This window comes from Mycetomoellerius zeteki, unplaced genomic scaffold (assembly GCF_001594055.1).
Source record: "Mycetomoellerius zeteki isolate Tzet28-1 unplaced genomic scaffold, Tzet1.0 scaffold95, whole genome shotgun sequence".
NCBI classification, from domain to species: domain Eukaryota; kingdom Metazoa; phylum Arthropoda; class Insecta; order Hymenoptera; family Formicidae; genus Mycetomoellerius; species Mycetomoellerius zeteki.
This window is the reverse complement of record NW_017257990.1, coordinates 431137-449901: the sequence shown is the minus strand read 5'-3', so window position 1 is coordinate 449901 and position 18765 is coordinate 431137.

Genomic DNA, 18765 nt, shown 5'->3' with positions numbered 1-18765 from the left:
GTAGAAAATGATAGCTTAGACATTCCAGACGTAGACTATGCATAGATGATCAACACGCTGCCTTCAAGTATGTTCTTATCGCGTTAATCCTCACTCACAATCAAACAGAGAATAATCTTTTTTGTGGAAAAAAAATTAATATATTCTTGGTGATTCGTAAATTATAAGAAACGCTCGTAATTACATTTAATACATTCATAAAGAAAACGGCGTCTTTAAGTAAATGTCAGTTCAATCGAGACCTCACTTGATAGGAGATATTTTATTATAATAATCGAAAGAGTACATCGCAATCATGTGATCGTAACCGCCCGCGATTGTCTCCAGATTAAGTTTAGGTCGACCCTTCGATATAAATGACATTTAGGATGTATACTGACGTGTCACGAAGCCAGAACAATCAATGCCGTTCCAGGACTCTGAGGACTCTAAAAGAGAGAACAATGTTCTCATATCTGTATATAGATCTTCCCATCGAGCTTCCGAGTCGCTCGAAGAGTTAAATAAACTCGACTTTGGTCGTTCTGGCTTCGAGACGACTCGTTGTGTGTAAGGTATCTATAGAAACGTATTTTTGTACCCAATACGGTATCCACTCGCGCAGGTCGCAAGTTTTTTGTGTACTGGTGTAAGTCATCTCGAGGATGTTTCCTTGTCGCGATCGCGTAAAGCGTATACTCTGTTACTCTCCCACAAGATTTACGCAAACAATATTACACAGTACGCCGAGGAGACGTTGTACCGTACGCGATGTCCGTTTCTCGCGGTGTCTGCGAGCGTGACGGAACAAACGAGCAAAACGTCGCGACTGCTGCAGCAATTGCAGTTGCTGCTCGCGGAGACTGCAATGCCCCGAGGCTGATACGTCCATTAACAAATCATTCCGTTCGCAGCATATGAATTTATCACACACTGTTGTCGCACACACGCGGCCGACGTGACAAATAATTTTATATTAGCGTTGTCAAGGTGCGTTCTTGTTGATTAATTGATGGTTAATTCCGGCTGCGAGAGAGCTCGGCAAACATCAAAGGTATAACATGCGAAAGAGAGCGGAATTTCAAAATAGAGAGCAAGAAATAAATTAGTAGGCTGAATTTACGTCCTCAGACTCTAAAGATTAATTAAAAAATTACATGGAGCACCCCGGATTTTTCAATTTTTTACATCGTCTAGGTGCGAGTTTTTCCAATAACTTTGAGATTGATTTTTCTTTAGTCGAAAACCTGATTAAATGTTTTTTTTTCTCTCGATAAAAAAAAACTCGCGTAGGAAATTAAATTTTCTTTATTTATCCTCGGAACTTAATTTTTCCAAAGAAAAGTTTCTTTACTTTTCATTATTTATGATTTCTTCTTGGCTTTGTAAGCTGAAATAAATGATTGAATTATTTAAGCATTAAAGATCTAGCTTCGACCGTTATAGGCATTTTAATATTGATTGTGTTCTTACATAAAATAATATTGTTGAAATAAATTAATTTCTTCTTCATCGTTTATGATTAGAAATATTATATGCTGATCTGATTTTCGTTTGAGAAAAATAAATTGCTTCGAAAATCTACAAGTGTGGAGTAACCTAATTCTTCTGGACACTCCTATATTTAAGCCTTCAAAATTCAACGTGAGGTCGACGTGGGAGAAATTTCGAGTGATTATCAAAGTTCGGCGAATGTTCTTTCGCGAAACCGTGCCAACTTGCAATTCCGTGCACGAGACGTGTGACGCGGAATACGTAACGATTCGCCGTCGCCGTCGGTCGGCGAAATAGTAGGCGCCAACAATTCCCCCTGCTGGTGCTGTGTAACCGCCTGGGAAAAATAAATAATCCGGGTACACGGTGCACGCCGAAGGTAAATACAGATTCGGCGGCTCGCGGAAAACTTTCTTATCGAGAACGTGTCCCTGTAAAGGGAGTTTGTTAGGATTTTTGGCGACGAAGGGGACGTGATTGCTCGTACTCGGACCCCAGAGTCATGCAAAATATTCGTGCAAACTTTCGATGTTATCAGATTTGTCTCTTGTCTGTTCCATACCAATTAACGAGAAATTAGAAAGATATGAAGTGCATAGCTGATCTTTATTTAAACGTTCAACGTTTGAGTTTAGTAATTGGTCAATGATTTCGTCGAGGCATAAAATAGAATCAATATTCACATTATTTTTACTTAATATCGAAACGACGCAAGGAGTCGAATTTTTTTTTGTCAGCTCAAAGTGCCAAGGGCCACCGCTATCGCACAACGAAAATTAAGTATGCAATAATGATTAGCAGGCGTAACTGGTTTGCCAACGAGCTTCGAAATAGGTCATGCCCCGGAGGTACGCCATTTAGAGAGTGCCGCCTACCTTTAAACCCAGAACGAAACTAATTTCTGTTGGAACGAAATTTCACGGCAATGTGCAGTAGCGCGTTGCGGAAGACTTATTGGAAATTTACTCGAACGTGGCTATTCATGTGTTTCCGGTTATAATATTCCCCAAGCGCATATTGATACCTACCATGGAAATAATTTCTCAATTCAAAGAGGAAGATCTAAATATTGCATATATCTTTATAAAAAAAATTTTCTTTTCTTTTTCATATATCGTTTTTTTTTAATATAATGACAATTAAATTCTCTTTTGGCATTGTAGAATTAAAGTAGTTCATTCTTTAAATTCTTAAAATTTTTCCGTGTAATTTACTTGAATTAAACGTAGCTATTCATGTGTTTCCAGTTATAACATTTCCCAGATGCATATTGATGGAAATAATTTTTAAATTCAAAGAGGAAGATTTAAATATTACGTACACCTTTATATAAGAATTTTTTCCTTTATACGAAGATCGTTAAATTCCTTTTTGGCATTTCAAAAATGTTCATTCTTTAAATTCTCAAAATTTTTCCATATAATTTAATAATTTTTAATTTAGTTTTTTTTATTTTTTATTAATATTAATATTAACTAATATTAATATATTTAAAAATAGCTTTTTAAAATATTACTCGCCTAAAATTTCGAGTAACAGCTTAAGAAGTTTAGAAATCGATTTCTTGTATATCAATTCCGTCTATCGAGATTATATTACGCACTTTCTACGAGCTTCTCTTGTTTATTCAAAAACTCAATCTTTTGCATATATATGATTCGTAGCGTTTGAGGAAAGGAGTATATAAAAATAGATTTTCGTGAAACTAAATATCTTACTTGGTCATAGAAAATCATACTGAAAAGATTTTATACAGAAATGACCAAAACAAAATGATGACACAAGTGGAACCTACAGATCATCTTACTTCTCGGAATTTTGAAAAAAGCTAATTAAGGCTGTGTTCCAAAATTCACTGTCAGTGCTGAAAATATATAGTATATGTAACGTAAATTATAGATTTTCAGCGCTGGTAGTGAATTTTGGAACACAGCCTAAAAAGACTGAGGACCTGCGCAGTATTCGAATAACTGAGTGAACTCACTGCGAAATTCATAAGAATTGATGAATGGAATCGCCGAAAAGAACAAAACATTCGAAAGGGTGTCACAGCCCTATGTGCTAAGTCGCCATATTGGCTCTCCTAGTCATCTTTACGTATATTTTTTTAACTATAATTTTAGGGTCAGTAAAACGGTTGATGAAAGTTTCATGAAAATCTATTTGAACACTTTGAACTAATCTTTGTATACTCCTTTCACAAGCTCGTCGATGCTGACACCGCAAATTCACGAATCATGTGTCGCGAATCGGTATTATTTGTATGCATAACGACGTAACAAGAGGAGAGTAAAAGCGGGAGAGGGAAAGGTACGAGCAGGTGCGTCGGTCATAAATAAGACAGTGCTGAGATGTATGTGTAATATATATGTATATTTGTGTATGTGTGCGCTCGTATGTATTACGTGTCGAAGAGAGCAAGATTGAAAATTCCAGGAATGGAATATGCGATCGAGCAAGATGACGCGAGCTCTCTCGCCTCTGCAGCCTCCCACGACACGTCGGCATTGTACCACTTTTTAAAGCATGATTATTGAATTTTGTGATGACTGAACGCCGCTCGTTCACGCGAAAGATGAGAAACCGGAAGGGATCCAACAACTGACACGCGCAATTTCTTCTCGTCACTCGCGTCGTTCGACGCGATCCATTTTCTTTTTTTTTACTCTCAGTTTTTAAAAATCGGGTTTCTTTGCAACCGTAACATTTCTTCGCAGAAAACTCGATGTATTTATTTTGGCGCTCGCCATAGCGCTCGGGTACGAGTTTCCCCGGTCGAGTTTCACCGCCTCGTTAATAAAACATTGATGCAGACCAGGCCGAGGACGAACACGTGCTCGCAATGAGCGGCGCGTGTCGCGTGTTTCAATACGCATTCGCACTGTACATGACATTCCGACAAGTCGTGTTACGTCCAAGAATTCTTTATTTCATATGAATCATATGAATTAATAGGTTGAGGAGAGAGTATGGAAGGACATCAGAAACCGTGCTAGTGGATCAACGCTCTGAGGCGCATACGCGAGTCGAACGTATCAGTATTAGATTTCAAAACAGATCTATCTTGCGTATGGACGTCACCATTCGAAATAGTGTCCTACTCGTTAGTTCTTATTTAGGTCGAAGAATTGAATCTTGTGACCTAAAAATGGTTCTCCTGCGATTCTCCTGCGAACAAGGAATGAAGACGATATGCAAAAAATTAAATAATAAATAAATTCAGGTTTAATCAATTTATTCTTAAAACTAATATCGTAATGAACTCAAAATTAAGTATTTAAAGGTTTAATTGAAATATCATATCTGAACCCTTACGGAACAATACTGGGTATTTCGTGTCCGAATTTCATACCGATTCCTATTCGTGTAAGTTTCTTGCAAGTTCGACAGATCCTCCGTTTCTTATTCATTTTATTATTTTTCTCAAACTGAAGTTCATTTGTTCTAGAAACTTGAAAGTACGTTCATGAATTTTTAGAGATTTTTTTAGCTATTTTATAAATAGGTGAAAGAGAGAGGACATGAGTTACCCAAATCGATAAATTATTATTTTACGTATTGTATCGTAAGGGATTAAATTAAAGTATAATACAAATGATACGAATTATTGTATGAGTATGTGTCGTATTTATATGGGTGTTACATTAAGTAAGGGGATCGGATCTTTGAGAAAATGTTTCAAAGTTAACTTATCTCTTTCTCTATTTGTTACAATTGCTTTTGAAACAAATGAGTAAATAAGGGAACTAAAACCATCTCATATATTATGTGTCTATAGGTGTATTTACGTAAAGTGAAAGAAGAATTCATGGTTTTTTAACTTTAAAAGAGTAGTTGAATACGAAAAGAGACGGTAGAAAAATTGAACTAGTATTTTTCATTTCCACTTTATAGAATAAACTTTTGCGTACTCTTTATTTTGCAAAATTGTATTGCGATATTCCTGGCTTGTCTTGTTCGTCTTTCATTCTCATTTCTAACTGTATATCTAACTTATTTCTTAATTGTTTCGACAGCATGTTTTAGAATTTTAAAAAAAGAAGTACTGTTATGAACCGAAACTCTTTGAATTCCTCTTTTGTCCATTTTTGGTTCAATACATTTAAGTATTTTACTCGGGATTGAACAAATTTACGCGATTTAATTAAAAAAAGTCGAATTTTGTATTTTAAATAACGTGGATTACTCTTTTTATATTTTTATTAATTCGGATAATTAATTTTAAAGTCTATAAAATTTTAAAGTCTATAAAATTTAATTTATAATTTTGTGTTTTATTATGAAAAATTTTAGATTTTATAAGATTTAGCTGAGTTTTCTAGTCGGTGAAATTTTTGAAAAAGAGGGAAATGGTTGATATTAAAAACTAAATTTTGCTTAATTTGAAACCTGATCCTTTTTATTTGGACTCGACGTCCGTTCTTCTTGGGCATTGAAAACTTAATTAGAAACTAATAACTTCCCAAATAAAATCTTGAAGCTGTGGAATTGGTTGAAATTATCGCCACGCTCCTTGTCAGCGACAGTTGAGTTTAAAGAACTGTTGCCACACTCTTCGTCAGCGACAGATTTAAGAGTTAACAAGTCTTTGGAATTAATTACTAGACAAGTAGTTCGAGAGTTGGAATGACAGAATAAGGTTAAAGATTAAATTATCAATGGTATTTTGAAATAAATTTATCTTTGGATCTTACAAAAATTTCGCCGGAGGGCTTTAATAATATCAGTGGTTAAAAGTTTCTTTAATTTGTGTCTTGAAAGTTGAGCCAGTTATCGAACAAAGGCTTTACTTAGAACTGCTCCGGATAAAAGTCGACCACAAACTAATTATTCGGTCCTTATATACTAAAGTGGTAACAACCACCCGTGCGGGTTTCTCACCACTTCCTACTTAGGTATGTCTTAAAAAAAAAGTGGGGAAAGATTTTTACTCATGCGAGATCGATTCTAAAATCAATATTACGATGATAGCTTGCGCTATCTTTATCTCTTGACAAAATATAAGTTATATTAACACGATTTAATCGCTTGAGGCTTCCAGGTATTTTAGCTTTTGGAATTTTTTAATTATATTCGGATTCAAATGTTATTTTAGAAAAAATTAATTTAGAAAAATACCCTGTCATGACAATACACACATTATAACAAAGCCTCTGTCTTATAGACATAAACTGCAACGCTTGCAACATATGTTCCACTTTGGTATATAAATATGCATGACATTGTGATATGATTCTCATGGCCTGGTTTTGTGCTTTTTGCAATTTACTCAGCTATTTCTTCTATATAATTAACAGCGTTGTCCAATACTCGAAATGGAGTGTTATAATTGTCTTATATAAATTGAACAGCAGTATATTGGCGAACGAAAATTCCTTGAAGTCGTCGCTCTGTGAAAGGTGAAGAGGAGAGAGGATTGGGACTTCCTTGACGAACTCTACGCTCGACGAAGCGAAATAGGTAGGGGATGGAAGTGGAATATTTACCGAAGAATCCGGTATAGGGAGAGGCAGGGAACAGGAAAGATTGTTCTTCGGGGTTGAAAATAGGAAAGTAATAGAGGAGTAGAGGTATAACGATGAGAATATTACGTGTGAGAACAGAAGGGAAATCGAATTTGGGTCTGAGGGGGTTTGAATGGTAGAAGGAGCAAAATGGAGGAAGATTCTGTATCTAATTCTAAATTTTTAAAACTATTTTGTATGGCTCGTTCTGTTCTCTTCACGCTCGATTTCTTCGATTTCTAGCTCGTTTCACCATCGTTTTCGATTTGCGCAATTTGATTTCATTTGAGTCACAAGAGTCCACTAAAATTTATAGCTGTTATTCGATTCTATTTTAAAATATTGGAGGTCAACTCTCTCAAACTCTCAAGGGATTAATAGTGAATTGTTAATTAAACTGAGAATAAACGGTATTCGTTTCTCAAGTTTTAAATTAATTTTAAAAAATTCAATTGGTGAAGAGTTTGAATTGATTAAGAAAAGGGGAAAGGGAACTGATGGAAAACAATACTATAGGTTGAGTCTCACTGAGTTTGCTCAGTTAACTCGGAATAGCGAGAGAGGAAACGATACAGGTTTATTTGCTGATGTACATTGCTTGGGTAATCCTGAGTAACATGTAAGGAAATGTTATGGATTTGATAGTTGACGTTATTCAACTTACGTAGATAAAATTAAAGGGAGGAGGCAATGAGAAGTCAATGAGTAAACATTTTAAAAGAATTATAGTTAACTGCTGGGAGTTTACTTTAAGAGAAATGGTTACTAATTAATTGCTGGTAATTTGAGAAGCGCTAATCCTTTTGAGTTTAGTTTGCTTTAAAAAGAGAAAAAAAGAGTCTCTGCCTGATGTTCTTAATATTTAGATCGTCCTTAGATCGTCAGAGAAAATGATGAGAACAGGTTCGTAATGTTTGCATTGAATCCATGTATTTTACGTGAATTACTTGTGTGGATAAAAAGGTATTGATATCATATCCCCACATAAATGTAACGTCATGAATGATATGTCATCGAAATATCAAAATTTGAACGTGAATTGCATAGACTGAAAATCGATGAGAATTTATTCACATGTGAATTCCATATATATTACTATTTTCTAGTTTCATCCCCATTAAATTTCATCAGTAATTCTACGATTATATGAATTAAAATCTATATGAAAGTCTACGTAGAATTCATGTTCAAATTTTGAGGAAAATTTATTTCGATTTAACAATGAAATCACATTATATGCATGTGGATATTATGCCGATGAATTTTTATCTTACGTAGTTCGTATAAAATAGGTGAATTCAACATAAACCCGAACCTGTTCTCATTAGGAAAGTGGAGCGAGACTGGGAAAGCTAAAAGTGAAGCAGAATTGCTCATTGGAACACAATCTCCATCGTTTGATTTTTTTTTAATGTAATCAAACTCTCTTTGTCATTTTGATTCAAAATAATTTGAGTTAAAGCTGCGCGAGAAATGACTTTTATTTGATTACTTAGATTTGATTACTTTTATGAATTTGATTAATAAACTATGTAATAAAGACTACGAGAATACTGCACTGCTTTCAGGTATCTCTATTTATATCTAGGAGACAATATTTGTTATCTTCCAATGGGCATCGAGGAAATGGAATCAGTTACTTCGTTTCGATGTCATGCAAAGTGAATTTTATTTTATTTTTAGCTTAATGGGCTTCGGGAAATGCTTTGTTGTCGATTTACGATATTGAATAACGATAAACAATTTGTAAGGCATTATTTTCGTCCTTCTTCAATTCATTAGCTCAGTTTTAATTTGTGAGTTTTCTTCTTTCCTACAATTCGCAAGTTTCATATTGGATGACAGTATCCAACAGAAGAATTATCAGAGAATTATTAGATGTCTTTATATAATTTACTGAGAATTCACGGTCTTTCGTGTGACGTTTCAAACTTCCGTTTGGGGGACTGAAATCGCCATTCAACTTGATTGTGTTAGTTCCTAAGTGAACTCTATTAATTTTCATAAATGATTTTGAAAAATTCTGACGGTGACATTTTCATGAAAGAAAAGAATCATGTAATTTTCAGGACGTATCAATCCCACCAGTTTTTCCCAATAACTATGTGCCACGCACGTTTGTTCGTTTGTTCGTTTGTCCGTTCGTTTGCTGACGGCTGATAGTTAACAGCGTCATAAGAATGTCATACGAACAGCGCATCCAAATGCCGCCGTGTCGCATTGACGACGTGAAATTGCGCGCACTGTGACGCGTATAGTTCGAGAGAGATGATCGTTACTGTTTCGAAGAAGCCTGATTAACTCGGATAGAGATCGTAATTACGTCGAATTGTCAGTTCCACGCTTGCCGTCACTCCATCACTCTCACGGCTTCACGGAAATAGAAATCGAGGGAATTATCGAAGGACCACGTGCGTTTCGTCGAGTTCTCTTCGAGCACGGCCCCTCTTGATGCAAAATTGCGTGCACACTTCGTGAGCACGGATAAATCTCCTAGACGTCGAGCCGTCGCGAGCGAGAGAACGTATCCCGGCCAATCTCGCATTTTGAAGCGGGGCGCGCGCGTAAGTCAATACTCCCGGAATGCGAAAAGGCGTTTTCCGCCGTGCGAGATCGCTTCGACACGCGAAAGAAGAGATCCTCGATCTCTCGATTTCCTGCAGCTCTTTCCATGATAACGTGTGAAGTGCGGTGAGGTACACACCCTACAAATATAAGCGAATAAGTACGATACGTAGGGGTGAGGGAGCGTGCGAAGAGAACATATATTTTCAAAGGTATTTTATATCGCGAGGAAAACTTTTCACGTTACAATATCGTCAGGTCTTGCATCTTAGCCGCGGTCTCTTTTATCTCTCTATTTATAATAATTCGTAAGAGGAACATATATTTTTTTATGAATGAAATATGTATAATTGAAAGAATATAGGTATATATAAATTCTTGAGAGATCCACTAAGATTTTTAATTATTAATTTTAAAAGAAGCTTTAAAATCTTTAACTATTTAAAAAATTGCAATATATTTAAAAAAAAAAAATTTTTTTTTTTTTTTTATTATAAATGCATTACAATAATTGGCCTAATTACATGAATGGAACAAAACTGTGAAAAACATGATTATGAAACATAAAATTAATATTCCAAATATTACTGTACTTTTTCACTGTTTAAAAATTAGAAAAATATTCCTGGAATCGTCATATATTCTAGTTAAGGGATGAGATCTTTCTTGATTCAATACATTACATGTGATTTTTTGACAACTACACACACACACACACAATATATGAGAAATGCATATAGAGAGGAATGCAAAAGAGAATGGGGGGATGAGAGAGAGAGAGAGAGAGAGAGAGAGAGAGAGAGAGAGAGAGAGAGATAAGGAGCGAATGATGTTATCAGTTATCATAGTTTAATTGTTGACAATGCAAGATAGACAGATGCGAATAAGGCGAATAATGTTAAGTATATTGATGATAATAGTAGTAATGAAAATTATTGTTATTGTTGCGTCGTTAATGTTACCGTTATGACGGATATTTTATCATTTGTCATTGTTACACCAACGTGTTGTCGACGACGATGTCTCGTCTCGATGCCTCGATGACTATTCATTGTTATCAGTTACTATTGTGCTATTATTAGAACGTACAATTACGATCGTGTAATTATGATTGTTAAATGCGACGATGCGACGAGTCCAGTTATTTTGGAATTATGTTACATTTCGATGGCGATTTGTCGTTAAAGCGAATGAATTATGGTACGTTATGCATATGTTTTACTTCCTCGTTGTTACTCACGTTATTGCGGCTGCAATTCGCGCAGAAGCGAATACAACGCAGTGCCTGACAAAACGAAGATAAAGGATGACGTTACTGAATCGTGAAGTCTCTTTATTCTTCGTCAACCTGATCGCCTTTCTCCTGTTTCTATCTCCTTTATCTCGTACCATCCGCGTTGTCAATTAGACACGAGCATTATACGAAACAATAAAATAGAGAATGATTTATTGTTTTACGTATGAAATTGATTGAAATATTTTATGCTCTTCGTAAATAAGAATTTCTACGATCAGTTAGATTAATGATAATAAAACAGTCATTATGTACATTATTCGAGTCAGCAAACTGTGACACGTTCCAAAAAATTTATATTTCATTTTTAAGTAAGAAAAGTTTAGCTGTGTAAATAATTAATGAGTGTCTACGACTTAAAAATTTAAGATTAGTTTGCGAACGTGTCATTATTAAAAACATTTCGCAAAGCCTTAACACTTAATCAATTTCATCGAGGAAGGCTACGATCCACGTTCATCTCAATTTCTCAATTTTTCTGTGGCTTATCTGCATTGTGGAGGGACTAAATAAACCTGCCAGCGATAAAGAAAATTGCGCGTTTAACGGCGATGTAAAATCAACGTTCTAATGAAGTTAATCGCGAATCCGTAACCCTTTCGTTTTCAAAGACGAAACTTGACGAAACTTGAGACGAAGCAAAGAAGGAAGCGGGAATTTAGAAAAATGATAGGGAAGTCGAGAAAATAAAAATAAGGTGCAATGAAGGACGTCGAGATCTCTCTGTTTCTCTTTGGCGTTCACCAGCTTCCTGGTTCGTGGAGAACCCGCAGCTTTATCCCTTTCTGTTCGCTATAATCCCTTCTTTCAGCGATAACGAGCGATCACGAGGAGGAAATGCAATTTGCCGTGACGACGGACGGAAATGGGCTTCTCGAGTGGTTTCGGCGTTGGCCAGATCGGTCCAAAGGGCGAGGAGGATGTCAAGGCTGATACAGGTTCGTCTATACGGCTAATCGTATGGCTTCGGGCTAGAAAGGGGATAATGCCTGTTTATCCGCCTATCGGTCTTCCCAATTGACCGCGTGATTTTATAGAAAAAATATAAGGCCTGTGTATGTTGCAACGAGTGTTGTCATTATTCTTCTCTCTTTTAACGATTTATTTTTCACGACCATAGTTGAACTTGTTGGATTTGTTCGTAGAATTTTGGACTTAATCGCATATGAAATTTTATCACTGTGATATGTAATAAATTGCAATGTAGTCACATACTACAGAAAGAGTCTGGTTGCATTAATTGAAATTTTGGTTAAAAATGGACAAATCATAATTTACTGCTTGAATCTATTATAATTCTATTTGAGATAATCCGAATTCTAATTGGTATAATCTGAATCTTCTGATTCGTTCATTTTCAATCAGAACTTTTTCTTAGTATAGAGAATGAATTAAAGAGCGTTTTTTAAACTTCAGAAATTGCCAAGAGAAATTACACTTATTAATTTATGTTTGTTTTCAATGATTACGTTCGGTGACGAAATTTGATATTTAAATATCAAAATTCTCTTTGTCTGATGGATCTACAGATGTCCACAATCGTTTAACAGCACGTCTCTTTTGATACTAAATCTCGTTTCGTCGAAAATTTAATTCGGATTTAACGACATACGCGTGACTGGAAGTCCTTAATGTGATTTTGTCGTCGCGACGAGAATCCAATGGAGGGTTGCGTGAATCGAGATAATTAGGTCGATACGACATTCCCTGCAAGTTTAATAGCACTCTTTCGTGAAGTGCGTATCTTATGGCTTGTTGCAATTTTAATGACGGATCGAGTGCACAAGAGCACATGAGAGCCGCGGATAACCCAAGTTGCCGAGTTCTACGGTTAATAATGTATGCTGGCGAGTCGTTGATCCAGAGTGCGCGTTTCTATGCAAAGCCGATGCTTACAATAATTTGTGAGTTCAGCAGGAAAATGACTATTATATATTTATTTGTTATTATAAGTATTCATAAATTTTTAATGAATCTCCTCTTATGTATTAAGGAAATTGCCTGGTTTACAGCGCTCAAAGAATTTATTTTTTAATATCTTTTCAAATAACAACTATTCTAGAGTAAGTTCTGAAAATTTGAATGCAATTCCTTTATAATTCTCGGAATTATATATGATTTAAACGATCTAGTTCCGAGATAAGACTTTTGACATCGGAATAGACAAGTTAGCTTAATCCGATAATGAAGATTTATGAAGAGGATGAACAATTTTATAGCCCATCGATAATTAAAAAATTATTGTAAAAATAAAAAAACAATTGTAAATAGTATGATACAAATTTAGACTGATAAGAATAAATGTAATTATATAAGAGAAATTTTGATGTTCAGTAAAAGCGTATCTTAGCCAAGTATTTATAATCAGTTTTTATATTTAAGATCGTCTTAAGTTCTGTCTTGAGGTGTCATGAACCATTCAAAGGACCGTATTAACGTTTTAAGACATTACTTAAAACCATCTTGAAATAAGAACTGACTATGAATACCGGCCTTAGTGTTTAAATATTTCTGTGTGAATTTATATACATGCTGCAAACTGCGCATCGAGATCTTTTTCAGTCTTGAAACGCATTCATGAGCAGAACCAGAGTAGTAACATCACTTATTAAATTGACAAGCAATTTAATAATTTTTTATATTAGTAAGCATCTTTATAAGAATATTAATAATTAGATGTTAATGAGAATTTGAAATCTGCAAATTATTTTATTGTGAAAAATATTGCCTCAACCAAGGTTTGAACCTGGAACTCCCGACTTTGCGGGACGGGCGTCATAGCAATTCGACCTTATTAGCATCAAAAATTATTAAATTACTAGTCAATTTAATAAATGATATTATTATTCTGTTTTATTTGTGAATGCGTTTCAAGAGCGCAAAAATATCGAGAATGGCAATTAAAATGTGAGCTTTGAATATGTGTATCAGCCGGACAATTAGAAACCGACCAAAGTAAAAAGTATTGCGGCGTAAAGAAATACTAGAGTAATTGTGATTTATAATAACTTCTTCTTTTCAAATAAAATAAATATTGTTCAATGATAGCGAATAATCAATAGATTATTTTACTATCCTACATATTCAGGGCACCAAATATTTCTTTCAAATGTTTAATTTAATTTAATTTGAAAGAAATAGTTTAATTTAAAAGAAATTTTCGATGCTCTGCAAAATCAGATTAATGCAAAATTGAAAATTTAGAAATATCTATAATTAGCAAATAATAGTTATTTTTTTCTTACAGACTTACAGATATTCAATGGATTACATTTTCTAGTTGCCTTTCTTTTTATATCGTGAAGAGAGAGAGAGAGAGAGAGAGAGAGAGAGAGAGAGAGAGAGAGAGATTACGAAGCGATTGTCTTATAATTTTACAAAAAAGAGAGAAGAATAATGCGAACGCTTTAATCGACTAATAGCCGAGTAACAAGCGCACGTCGAGTCGTTTTACCGGACCGATAATTACGAGCGATTCTTTTGCGGTGCCTAGCTACGTCTATTGACGATGCTGTCCCCGAGCCTGTCTCGGACAATCTTTCTCCACCCTTTACTGATACCCGACCTCGCTACCTTCCTCTTCCTTTCCGCGGCACCAGCGTATAATGGATCGCTTCAATTTACTCGACGACGCCCCCTCGGTGCCATGACCCCTGCGCGCCGTGCCGTGGAAAATCGAAAAATTCCGGGGGCTGCTCGCTCGAGGACGGGAGATGTTGTACGCGGCTCCATCGGGAAAACGACGAGATTTCATTATAATGGAGGAAAGCCTCCCGGCAAAGTGCGAAGTCTCGCGGCAGGTCTATCCTTCAGGGACGAAAGGAATTGGCAGGAATTATGTCGGCAAGTGTCTACGGTTAAAAAGAGAGGATGGAAGCCAAGAGGCCGCGCGCGAGTTACGTAGTTACCGGGGTTTGTTCAACCCCCGATGCATGCCGGGGGGAATTGTATAAATACGGAGATAAAATCGCCACGTTGGGAGTTAAAACCGCATTCGTTGAAATAAGTTTCATCCCTTTTGTCACAATATTATTTTTATTACAAGACCGTTGGTATTTTCACATCGTAATTGAAAATATTTTATTATTTTCTTCCACTTCGATAATTAAGTGGAATCCGTTCTGTAATTTTAGATTGTATGTTTGGTTTGAAAGACGCTCGTAAATAGATTCGCACATTTTTTCGCTAAATGGAAGCTCACAGCGTTTTATGAGGCAAATAAATATGAATATTATATCACATGCGGAAATGACTCATGTTTACATGTCTGTGAAAAATATTCGATTAGACGTAGTGGAGTATTGCAAATTGTGTTGAAAATACGAAAAGACGGAAACCAGTACGTGGCTCTTAATTATACCACGGTATGCAAGTGTCCACTGATTAATACGCATTTATATCCACGCCGGCCGAAGAGAAATCGCAAATGAAGATAAAAACATGCGCTTTATTAATAGTTCTCGTCGAGAAAGAAAGACTGATTAATGTATTTACGCAACATGAAAAGAAAAATACGCGCGCGCGCGCGAGGGAATGTTATATCTTTTCTGATGTCGATTGGAAATTCAACATCGCAAATTAAACCTGGTCGATAAAATTTTATTTTCGTTACATTAAATTGAACCGACATAAGGTGTTTCGTATAATATTTTTGCACTGATTTCAAATCTGTCTGCGAAATTTATGAGGAAAGCAGAATCTTTCTCGCCTTGTCGAGAGGAATTGAAATAGTTCTGTTGCATTTTGCCATGTTTATCTTTTCTATAATAATTTCTTTTGTTTAGATCTGTGTGTAACTTTTTTTTGTCAAAGAGTATATTTGTGTTACTTTCTAATATTCATTGTGTGTTAAATTAACACAAAAATTTGCGTTTAGGATACATGAAATGTGTTAAATTTAATATAAATTTTTCAAAACGATTACTATATGAATTTCCGCATTAAAATATTTTACATGATGTATGCACCTTTCTCTTTCATATTCTTAAAATAAATTCTTTCACGTACTTAACTCTTTATTACGGAAAATTATCGTTAGGCGAGATTCACTGCTATCGAGGAGCGACCGAGGTGATGTTCGTATTCCACTCACTTTGCATTTGATATATGCATTGATATAAATCCTCTTACTTATGTATAAGTTTACGTGTTTGCATAGCACACGGCTCGTGTTATTGGTTTTTCTCTTTTATTTATTTATTTACTTATTTATTTGTTATTCATGTGGATTATTTCTTGCAACAATACTTTTCTGCAGCTAATTCGTCCCGGCTATGGAAACTGCTTGCATTAATTCGTATTTATTTATATGCGACTATTCATATATGACTATTTATATGGGATCGTTTATATGTGGCTGTGTCATAATATGAACTTCAGAAACTCTTAAACTTAATATGAGGAGCAATTAAGCCGAGTAGCGCTGACGCGTTCGCACGGAATCGTTTTCTTAATAATTCAGGCTATGTTTAAGCGTGTGTTGCGATTTAATTTCCAACGTAACAAAGAATTCAGACGGTGCACGATTAACTTCTGTACGCGTCTTGTATAATATTCCCTCAGGAGAGTGAAATAGCTTGAATTTTATTTCATGCTGAATGACGTAATATTTCTGCAAGTGTCTGCTGAGGAAGTTATTGATATTAAACGTGCTTAGCTCATCTTAAAAATTCCAATAATAACGGAGCCGTCGTGAGAAGAAAAAAGAATGGACAAACATTTTTTAATTGTTCAGTGAAGTTCAGTGGAGCGATAAAACATGATACTGCAGTAATTTAATTTATTAGAAGTAGTTTTGAATTGAAATTTGTTGATAATATTTCATTCTTACGGAATGTTGTTATATTATATGTCAACGGAAATTCCAGTTCTTCTGTAAAATCGAAAAAATTTCCATGGATGATCGACGAAGAATTTTCTGCGGGAATAAAACGACTCAGGGAAAATGTCAAATAGTTTGCGTTCCGCTTTAGAAATCTTCACTAGCGTGGTGTGACGAAAGCGTTGTATGCGGTAAAGTCGACAGAGTCGGAGAGGTATATTTGTTTAATTAATTCATTAATTAATTACACCAGAGACAACGCGGTGCCGGCCATTCGTTTCGCCGACGCGGTGAGTCGCTGTGGCATAAATTTTGGGGATTAAGGTTACATCAGGTAAGCATTAAAGCTTCGTCCTGCCAAATGAAAATGGGGATACACCGGGTGACGAGGCGCAATCGCGCGATGACAAAGTATATAAGCGTGCGAGCCAGACAATATTAATTTCCTAATTGAGGTTTCTTGATTAATCTCACGCGTGCATGTCTGCGTTCTTAATTGATAACATAGCGCGGCTATGTATGCATGACGTTGTCAATTATACATACGAAGTTTGTGATAAGTCGACGATATAATTCACAGGATAGATTATAATGGAAAGAGAACGGTTATCTTAGTTACCTATATTTTGCAAAAATTTTTATTATACACACCCGCGCGCGCGCGCGTGTGTGCGTGTGTATGTGTATATATAAGAGAAGAGAAAGATAACTCTTGATTTAACGCTTGATATAACTTAAGTTACTGCTTTCTTCCGAATCTTCCCTCTACAGTTTAAGAGACAATTAATTTGGATTAGCCTGTGAAATCACCTGGGTGCACGCTTTAAGCCCTTTGACTTCGTAGAGGTCGCAGGTTAATGGAAAATTCGGATACCAACGGTATTTCGAGATAAATAAGAGAAATTAACTTGTACGGACAGGATAAGCCAAGGCGGTTTTCGCGCCGCCAACTTTCGCGATCCTTGAGAGTGGAAACTATCGCAGCTGCGCGCAGAAAATCCCGGTTGTCCCGTTTTTCTACCATTTCAGTGGAAGAGGCACGATTTGTTTTTCTGTTCCATTACGTCGTAAATTACCCGAAGAACACCGCCGGTGACCACTTTTATTATCCGCTCAAAATTGCTCGAACGATATGTCGGCGAGACATATTGTGTATACGAGGCACTTCGTATAACACACATTCAGTTATATTATTTTTTATTTTATTGTTGTGTCATTTTCGCGTGTTGAAGGAATGTTTCTTAAACAACCTTTATTACTTTGAAAAAGATACTCATTTCTTGAATCGAGATATCTCTTCGATTTTTATTTATCTTTCTACTTCTCTCTTCCTTCCTTCCTTCCTTCTCTTTCTCTCTCTCTCTCTCTCTCTCTCTCCTCCTGTATCTTTCGATTTCGCATCTTCAATCTTCTTTTTTAAACCATTCACGTAAAAGATCTTCTTTACGTAGAGGAAGAAGCTAAGAAGCCAGAATGATTAATGAGGAAAGTAGTCGAAGAGATCAACTTACATTCGGTTTTCCGTGAGTTAATTTTGCGTGATGTATCTTCGCTTATTACATGAAGATTAAAAAAGAGCAATTTACTCATATATTTTTGTTTTATTCTGTATTAATAGAGTTTTCTTTGTATCAAAAAAGCTTTAATTGATAATCTAGTATTTTAATTAGCAACTTTGAGTTATAAAATATTTTATAACTGCGTTGTCGCAGATTGAATAGAAATCATCCTCCCATATCGAAACGGAAATAGAAGGAGAGGTTTCGTCCGTAATGACTCGTTAACCAGATTATGCCGGTTTGTCGAATTAACTTTATTTAAAGTGGAATAAGCGTTCTAAAAGAAAGTTTTGCATTTTTCCATTAATTTGAACGAAACACCGCGTGATAATGAGGCGTAAAGTCGATTCCACCATTTTATTCGCGGGAAAAGCGGAAGAGAGGAGTTGGAGGTACGGAGGAACGGGACCGCATGATTTAATTTAAAACAGTGGAATATCGATAAATGGAAAATGATGCTTGCGGATTGGAGCGAGGAAACTCATCGTTAACCGAACTCCCGGCGAAACTTTTCGGGGATATTCGTCATCTTAACGAGGGTTTTATTGC